The following is a 10,026-nucleotide window of genomic DNA, read 5'->3' as shown; positions in this document are numbered from 1 at the left end:
CAGGTTCTTGTTTAGAAACTTCCAAAAATAAATATACAAGATATACAGGAAATTCGGAACAAATTCGATTTGTTCTTAGCGGGTGAAAATAGCTGCTAACGATTAAAAATTTAAAAATTGTAACGTGGTAGGCGTAAGTTGACTAAACGCGTATGTTCTACGCATGCACAAATATACATTTATACATTAAACAACGTTGTTTAAAACAGTTTTTATATGCATATAGACTTAACTCAGATGATAATGAATAACACTTAAGTGGTATATGGTTTGGTTTTAATGCTAGCTGAGAGTACCCACGTATTATGTATATTTCTTAATTTTTGAAATCATTACTATATTGTGTGTGTGTGTGTGTGTGTGTGTGTGTTTGAGAGAGAGAGAGAGATAGTGAGAGAAGCGGTAAGTGACAAAAAGAAAGAAGTAAACTTCTGCCTGTGAGACGTAGCTGACGAAATTAAGAGAGAAAGTAAAACAAACGTAAAAGTTATATGTATTAAAAATGGTTGAAATTAAACGAAGAATATCAAGTACAATTTAAATGATTAATGAAATGAAGTAAATGATTCTGATTTTGTGGAGTTTGACTTTATACTTAAATGTAAAGAAACATTAGAGAAAATGCTCACGACAAAAAAAATATTATCAAAAGTATAGGGGACACCCGGGTTTGAACCGGGGACCTCTCGATCTGCAGTCAAATGCTCTACCACTGAGCTATATCCCCAACGTTTCAATGGATGCATTTTAAAGTCTCTATAAAGAGAAGTTAGTTTTAAATGACCTACATTTAGCAATACTTATCTCGCATTTCATCAGTTGTTGATTTACTGGAGTGAATTAACGTGTGATTCTCGTGTGTAATTTATTTATATTGTTGTGTCATTAATTTTTTATAGGCAAATGAGAAGTTTTTAACTAAAACCAGATATCGTGAGATAAACAGATAAAATATTACCATCCTATTATCCTTCTATTCATATGTTTAGCAGCTGCTAAGTTTGTAGGTTTGAACACTTGCTGTTTTATTTTTGCAGAAATCTGTGGAGATTGTTTGATTGTCGGATTTTTCGTTATGTTAACTATTGTTAGATCATTCCATGCTTTAACCGTACACATCTCAGCTAGGGATTTTTATCCTGCACTCCCCTCCTCAAATCAACAGAGTCTAATCTAATTCTAGTAATGATCCGGACCTTCCAAACTAATCTAACCTCTTCTGAAAGAGAGAAGAGGCCTTGTCTTCTCTCTTTCAGAAGAGGTTAGATTATTGCTCCCCAAAACTAACAACAGTGCAATCTTGTTAAAAAGTGATCTCTTTCTACTGTCAAGAACAGAATAAAGGAATTTAATTTGCAAGAAATATGTTACAAGACGCAAGCCAATGATTTCTGTAAAGAACAGAAACCGCCGTCTGGACTTCGTCAGATGCTATAAAGATCATGACTCTTCATATTGGTCAAAAGAGCTTTTTAGCGACGAAAGCAAGTTCAATAGGCTAGCAGTGATCGTAGGCAGTACATCCGTCGGAGGAAAAACGAAAAATTTAATCCGAGGTGCTCAGTTTCAACGCTGCAAGGTGGTGGGGGTTCAGTTTTGGTGTGGGGCATTATTAGTACCAATGGTCCAGGGCCTATAGTTCGCTTGCAAGGTCGAATTAATTCGACCAAGTACATTAAAGTGTTGACTGAGCATTTTCATCCCTACTTTGGTCGGAATTTGGATGATAATTTAATCTTCCTGCACGATAATTCTCCCATTCACACAGCTGGCAATGTCAAGAGTTTCCTGGAAGAGCATGATATTCCGTGTTTTGATTGGTCTGCACAATCTCAAGACCTCAATCTTATCGAAAACGTGTGGCATTGCATCAAGCAACAGGGACGCAATAATAAAATTTCAAATTTGGAAGAACTTTGGACAAAAATTAAAGAAAAGTGCGATGCTCTTTCCCCAGAGTATTGCTGCAGTCCAAGTCAAGAAATTCCCAAAAGATTACAGACAACAAAGCATCTCCAGTCATAACTGTTGTTGTTTCAGGTTATACAATGTAACATTTAGTCCATATGCCACGACTTTCTCTTAGTGATCGTTAGGAGCTCATTAATCTCAACCTTTCTGGTTTATCCAATCGAGAAATCGGCCGCAGGTTGAAATTTGACGAGAAAACGACAGGAAAGACTGTGAAAAAGCACAAAAATTAAAGAAAAGTGGGATGTTGCTGCCGTCTAATTCAAGGAATTCACAAAAGATTGCAGGCTGTCAAATTGCAGAAGGGCTATGCTACTAAATATTAACTAGTATATCTATAAAAGTGAAAGTGTCAGTCTGTCTGTCTGTCTGTCTGTCTGTCTGTCTATGTACATTTTCCTACGCAATAACTCTGTGTCAATTTTAAGTCTACAGACTCGAAATTTGATATACATGGTACTGAGATTTGAGAAAATCTTTTTAATCCGTTTTCGACCAGAGATTTGACTGTTAAGGGGTCAAAGTTCAACGATTTGACCTTTGAGAACTCTACCAAACTCCTCCGACAATTTTAGGTCTAAATACTTGACATTTTAGATATAGGTTCCTTGTACATGGATCTAACTTAATAACTTGATTTGAACCCAAAACAATAAATGTTAAAGGGTCATAATAGGGGTCAAAAAATTTTTTTAAATTACCGCTTTCTGGGGGGGGGGTCAACATACACCTCCAAACACTCGGGAAACGCCGGGCTAAAATGCTAGTATATATCTATATATCTATAAAAGTGCAAGTGTCTGTCTGTCTGTCTGTCTGCCTGTGTACATTTCCCTACGCAATAACTTTGTCAATTCTAAGTCTACAGATTCGAAATTTGATAAACAGGATACTGAGATTTGGAAAAATCTTTGTGATCGGTTTTCGGCCAGAAATTTGGCTGTGAAGGGGGTCAAAGTTCAACGATTTGACCTTTGAGATCTCTACCAAACTCCTCCGCCAATTTTTGGTATAAACACTGAAATTTTAGATACAGGTTCCTTGGACATGGATCTACCTTAATAACTTTATTTGAGCCTAAACCAATAAATGTTAAGGAGTCATAATAGGGGTCAAAGTTAAAGAAAATTTGACCGCTGTAGTCTCTACTAAATTACTCAGACAATTTCTGGTCTAAACATTTGAAATTTTACATAAAGGGTATTCAGAGATAGGGCAAGCTTTTTCATCGGTTTGGGTCGAAAATTTGAGCTACCAATATATAAATGTATGTATGTTTGCATGTCTGCCTAAAACTTTCGACAGAGGCAACGGATTTTCACAAGATCAGTATCGTTTTTAAGCTCGACCCTTCAGACGACAAATACCAAAAAATTGTCTGAAAATATTAATTTCTTCACCCGCAACTGGGCACTTTTCTACAGGGAGGGGTCACTTTTTTCGCCGATATTTTCAATTGCCTAGCCTTAATTTAAACCTACGTCATTTCTGGTTTGCCGGTGGTCGTAACAGCAAATACGTCAGGCTGTTTCTCCGTTCTTTTCCTCCTCTGCGGTACGGGTTTGAGCTTGCCTTCCTACTACCACTTTTTTTTTTTTTTTGCTCAACACACACTTCCAAACTCCAAACACCCGGGCAACGCCGGGATGAAATGCTAGTATACACACACACACACACACACACACACACATATATATATATATATATATATATATATATATATATATATATATATATATATATATACATATATATATATAACCTGAGTTCTTTCAACCATAATCGAAACTGAAACCAAAACTTATGAAGAATTCTTGGTAAAATTATTTACGACAAGAAATAGAACATAACAATTAAACAGCCCGCATGTAAGCGTAACACACAAAAGAACACACACGCTATCGTATTAATATATAGATGATGATGATGATCATCATCATCATCATTATCATCATCATCATCATCATCATCATCATCATCATCTTGCTCCAGTAATTCGGCGATGCCCTGTACTGATAATATACAACAATCTTTGTTTTGCAGTTGTATGTTTTCCTACATTATTTCATATTTACGCCCTTTATTTACTGTAAAAAAATATTGTCTTTCATTTTTTTTTAGTCTGTTGGTCTGTCCCGCTTTTTTTAAATACTATGTTCGTCTGTCAGTCCCGCTTTAGTTTGAAGTAGCATGTTTGAAATGTGCCCGTAATTCTCGATAAGATCTTTTGCCCGTCCGATCGTTTGTCGGTATATTTGATCCGTCAGGCTTGAATTAGAAGTTTCATCGGTCTGTCACGCTTTAGTTTTAAATAGCATTTTGAGTGCTTGTGATATTTTAAACCAACGCATTTCAGGTGAAAACATTACATACGTGCCATGTCGAAATTTGTATGAATTCCAAAAATTTAAAAAGAAAATGATCCAGTAGAAAAATAATTACAAGCAAAAATTGAATTTATCGAATTCTCGAGTTTTATCGTGTCGAATAGTTGTGCGACTAATTCAGTATGACAAACTTACTTATCTCCCTTAACTTAAATTGATTGAAATTAAGATTCCGTGATTTTTGAACAGGACGTAATTGTGGGTGACTTTTTGGTTAAAAATAGATCTAATCGTAGCACATCTACTACGTTATCATTTTTCTTAATTTTTTAGATTTATACCAATTTCGACATGACACGTAATAATGTTTTCACCTGAAATGCGTTGGTTTAAAATATCACTAATCTAAACAAACACCGTATTTTGTTATATATGCGTCCAAGTGTCTCTATCGGCATTTCACGATTTTTTTAAATGCAATTTTTATTGCTAACCGCGCACATTAGACGGACGTATCTACAGAACGATGAACGCTTTCTTATTAAAATCTCCTCGGCCGTTTTGGCTAGGATCAAAGTGTAGTATCAGATCTGATGCTGCACTTCGTCTTTTCTGGCCTCGATCAGTGGAGAAGAGGTCCTTCTAGATTGAGGCAATTTTTATGCATGTTCCTATCCAGATATCACCTTTTTGGAGAGCTGGATTTCCTCACATTAAAAACCGACCTTGCATCTAACTCTGCCCTCGTGGGGCTTTTCAGCTGATTACAATTCCAACAAGTCCAACGTAAAAAAATTCTTGATGAGCCGTCCCCCTAAGTAATACAACTTACAAAAATTCCACTACTTATGTTTACTACGCTATAATCGCATTGACTAACGTATACCCATTAACCCTTATCCTCGAGTGGCCTCCGGGCCTTGATAAGTGGTGGTCCCCTGTGTAAAAAACAAAAAACATGTAATCACATCTCAATTTGTTAGACACTCTCCCTCTTTTCTCTTCGCCCTCTTTTTTTTTTTCCTTTTATTTTCTTACCTTCCTTTATTTTCACATCCCTCTCTCTTTCCCTTCCTCTTGCGTTTTACGTCTCGTTTTAAACCTCCCCTCTCTCTCTCTCTCTCTCTCTCTCTCTCTCTCTCTCTCTCTGCTTACTCCATTCTCCTACCTCTCTTTGAATCTTCCATCAGGTCCATCGTCGTTATTTATCTACCTCTTCCTTAATCAAACAAAATCCGATCAACGTAAATCGCAAAAAAAAAAAAAAAAAAAAAAAAAAAAGAAAAATGTGAAAATCCCTTTTGCTCGCTTGGATTTCAAATGGTTTTTACATTCGTACAATTGTCGAGGGAGTTTCGGGCCCAAACGAACAACCCTTTCAAGTCATCTGTAAACTATCTACCTATTAATCTACCTACTTACCGAATTTATTATTCACTTATCCTCTTCCTTGCGATCACATACCACTTATCTGAACGGCATTTTCTATCTCTTTGTGTATTTATTTATCAGTCTATATATCTACACACACAGACACGCACACACATACGCAGAAAGTTATCTTGTAATTTTTTTTTTTAAAGTAAGACCTAACTAGCATTTAAGCTGACATATCAAACTTTGATTCTAACTAGCCAATTTTCAGTTGTTATTATTTCATCATGTCGATGACAATATAATAACGCCATTTTTATTATGTAATCCAGCCCGGATAACTCGTAGTATTTGTCATTTGTCAACTATAACTAAAGAAATTCCTCACTTGCCCCTTCGACGTGTTGTATATCTATGTGCCTCCTGTGAGAGAGCTCTCGGGAGCAGAATGTTCTTTATTACTTCAAATATCCGATTTTAATGAATTTGAAAGTATATGTATTAGAGCGTCTTCCAAATTTCAGCTTCTTTCAACAATATTAGCAGTGAAACGCGGGAGTATTAAAAAACAAAGAAAATACGATATATATATGTATATATATATATATATGTGTGTGTGTGTGTGTGTGTGTGTGTGTGTGTGTGTGTGTGTGTGTGTATATATATATATATGCATATATATAAGTCATATATATATATGACATATATATATATAATATATAATATATATATAATATATATATATAATATATATATATAATATATATATATACATATATATATATATATATATATATATATATATATATATATATATATATATATATATATATATATATATATATATACATCCTTATTCCGCGGAATAAAGACTTTGTAAATTGATTTTTGGAGTATTCAGTTGAACAATAAATGTGATTGTAAATTCCAACTTACAGTTTTGATTTCTTTTCTGTTATAATAAGCTCTACTCTTTATTATTCGTGTATTGAGCTTTTTTATTTGGTTGGGATTAAAATATCTATATATAAATACTGGTATTTATATAAGATTGAAGTTTACCATTACTTATATCAGGAAAACACTACATCTCCTTTGATTTCATTTTATATATATATATATATATATATATATATATATATATATATATATTTAGTAATGTAATTGATAATTTAAAATTTAAATTAGAATTAAAATTAAAAATCATTTTGCTATCACATTAAAATACACTCTGCTCTTTAGACTACTGTTCTAACCCCCTTTAAATTATATATATATATATATATATATACATATATATATATATATATATATATATATATATATATATATATATATATATATATATATATAACTTCTCTTAGGAAGACCCGGTGATCGGGGATCTTACGGAAAACATTATGTCCTTTTACGCCCTGTTTAAAATGGCGGACTGTTAATTCAAATCGATTTAAATCAAGAGATAAGATAAGATAAGAGAAGATATATATATATATATATATATATATATATATATATATATATATGTATATATATATATATATATATATATATATATATATATATATATATATATATATATATATATGACGGGAATTATGTTCCGATTTAACCATTTATTCATTGCTGAGTTCTTTTTCTGAGGTGACACACTTTTTATAAGATTACATTTTTCTCAGTCGCCCTCTTCTGACTTCCATGGGCGTCCAGTCATAAAACTCCATCTGTCTGCTAAGGCATTGCGTATGGAATTGATCTCCTACGTACCTACCTCTATATTTCAAAATCTATATTTTTATTACATCATCACTACACGTAGCTTAAGGGTCCTTCTGGGTTTTTGTCACGCTTATATTATGGTTAGCTTAAATTCCATCACTCAAATTAACATCAAATTAACATTCCTTATTTCTGTGCATGTTAAGCCATCATACTTTGATTTTTTTTTTTTGTCATCTTTATTTAATAAATCATTTCACTGTTCTGTTTTTATTCACTGACAGACAAGAGAAGTACATTTCATCTTCTTAAGCTAACGGAATAGATTTTCTCAAACGCATTATCGAAGTTAGACCTAGATAGCTTTACATCTCACAAATCAATATAATAGTAACTCTATGTAACTGTTCAGTTTGTTCTTTGCATAAAATCAAATTCAAATCAAGTTCATAAATTACATATTCTATCCAACCCTCTAATACCGTAAGCAGCATATACTGTGAATGATTGAACAAAGGTCAATAATGAAGTAATGTCGAAACCAATTTCACTTTAATTAATGAACGCCCCTAATATTTAATTTATAATTTACTTTGTTTTTGTATGAAATTTATATTCTATAGGAGGAAGCGAAAATTAAAATGACACGTAAGGTGTATAGAAATAGACCATACCAATGTAAATAGAATACATGTAGGTTACATGTCAAATTTCTACATTTTTATCAGCATTTCTTCCTTTTTCTACTTGTTAATAGACTTTTAAAAACACTCATTCAAAATTATCGGTATATATATATATATATATATATATATATATATATATATATATACTAGCAAAAGTACCCGTTGTTGACTGGGTTCAAAAACAGCCTACAGAAAATGGGCTCTGATTTATGAAAGTATAATAGGTTATGCAAAGGAAGGGTTGTAAATTTGGGTTGAATTTGGAGGTATCAAAACCAAAGCAAAATATGATGAAAGTAAAAATAAAATAGATACACCCCATAATTTATTATACCATACTTGTTCACTCTGAAACACTTATCACAATATTCTGTGGATCTATATTAAAAAAAAAACCTTGTTAAACTTTGTGACATATTTCCATTCTATGGAGGTCAGGTGCGAACGAACACCCCATAATTTTATTATACCATATTTCTTCAAACGGAAACATAATTATCAAAGTATACTTACGCAGATAGATATGAAAAGTCTTTATTAAAGTTTGTATCTATTTCCATTCTATGGGGGCCCGGCGCGAACGAAGACCCCACAATTTTATTATACCATCCCTATTTAAGTTAAAACATACTTATCAAAGTATTCTTAAGTACATCTATATCAAAAACACTTGTAAACGTATTTTTTTAATTTTTAAAATTTTTATTTCCGTACATTGTGGAGCAGGCGCGAACGCAGACCCCACAATTTTAATGAACCACCGTTCTGCCAGATCAAACATACGCATTCCTGTGTCTCGATACATCTATCATTATGTGCAATCAGTTTTTTTTTTTTTTTAAATAGTCAACCATATATGAGTGTATTCGTGACCAGACACACACACACATACACACACACACACACACACATTCAGCTTTATATATATATATATATATATATATATATATATATATATATATATATATATATATATATATTACAACAAACAACCTTTAGTCCATGACAATTGTTTCAGCGGACAAGAAATCTCGTCTAATGGTGAAAATTGAAACAGACGAGATTTCTTATCTGCGGAAACAATTGTTATGGACTAAGCTAATGTTTTGAGATTTTAAAATAATAAAAAAAAACATATTCAACTCTACTAACGTATTGAGCACTTTTTATCCTCCTTTTTTACAACTTATACCTCATAGTATATATATATATATATATATATATATATATATATATATATATATATATATATATATATATATCGGGGGAGAGAGGTGGGGAGAAAATAAATACATATCTTGCATTAAAACATAATATTTTTTTTTTAATGCACGTAGTATTGTTTGGGCTGGTGTATCTATCACTAATCTCTCCCTCTTGGGTAGGGTAAAAAAACTCGAATCTAATAGGTGCCGCTTTGTCAACTAAGCTCCAACCCCGGTTCCATCACTGCAATGCTACATCCCTATGTCTGTTTTACAAATATTTTAATAGAGTGTGCTCTTACGAACTCGTTGCATTGTGCTCTGTCGACGTACATATTCCCGACAAACCAGCTCAGCAACAAAATACAACACCTTCACTGTTGAGGACCTTAAATGCCATAAATTTTCTTCCCTCGAACAGCTAGACTTTGGAATTCTCTTCCTGCTTCCCTGACTGTACGGATATGCAGAAGTTTAAATGTAAGGTAAACAAACATCCTGTTAATCTTTCCTGGTCATTGTCCCAAATAGTAGCCCCAAGTGGCGATATGCTTTTTTTGAGTAAAATAAATTAAGAAATGAACAAATTATTGCTATTATATTATTATTATATAGTGAGTTATTGTTATGATATATAATAATATTATATATTGCTATTATATTAATATTACATATTGATTTGTTGCTATTATATATAAAGTATTGCTATTATATATAATAATATTATATATTGTTATTATATTA

General features: G+C 32.5%; 1 non-coding gene across 1 annotated transcript; it reads right to left on the bottom strand.

Moving 5' to 3' along the window:
* Window positions 1-655: 655 nt before the first annotated feature.
* On the bottom strand, window positions 656-727 carry Trnac-gca (transfer RNA cysteine (anticodon GCA)). The gene has a single exon. It is a non-coding gene; the product is annotated as a tRNA-Cys (tRNA).
* Window positions 728-10,026: the final 9,299 nt, after the last annotated feature.

This window comes from Euprymna scolopes, chromosome 26 (assembly GCF_053919585.1).
Source record: "Euprymna scolopes isolate OS-2025 chromosome 26, ASM5391958v1, whole genome shotgun sequence".
Lineage (NCBI taxonomy): Eukaryota > Metazoa > Mollusca > Cephalopoda > Sepiida > Sepiolidae > Euprymna > Euprymna scolopes.
The sequence above is the reverse complement of the archived record's forward strand: the minus strand, read 5'-3'. Positions and strand labels throughout refer to the sequence as shown.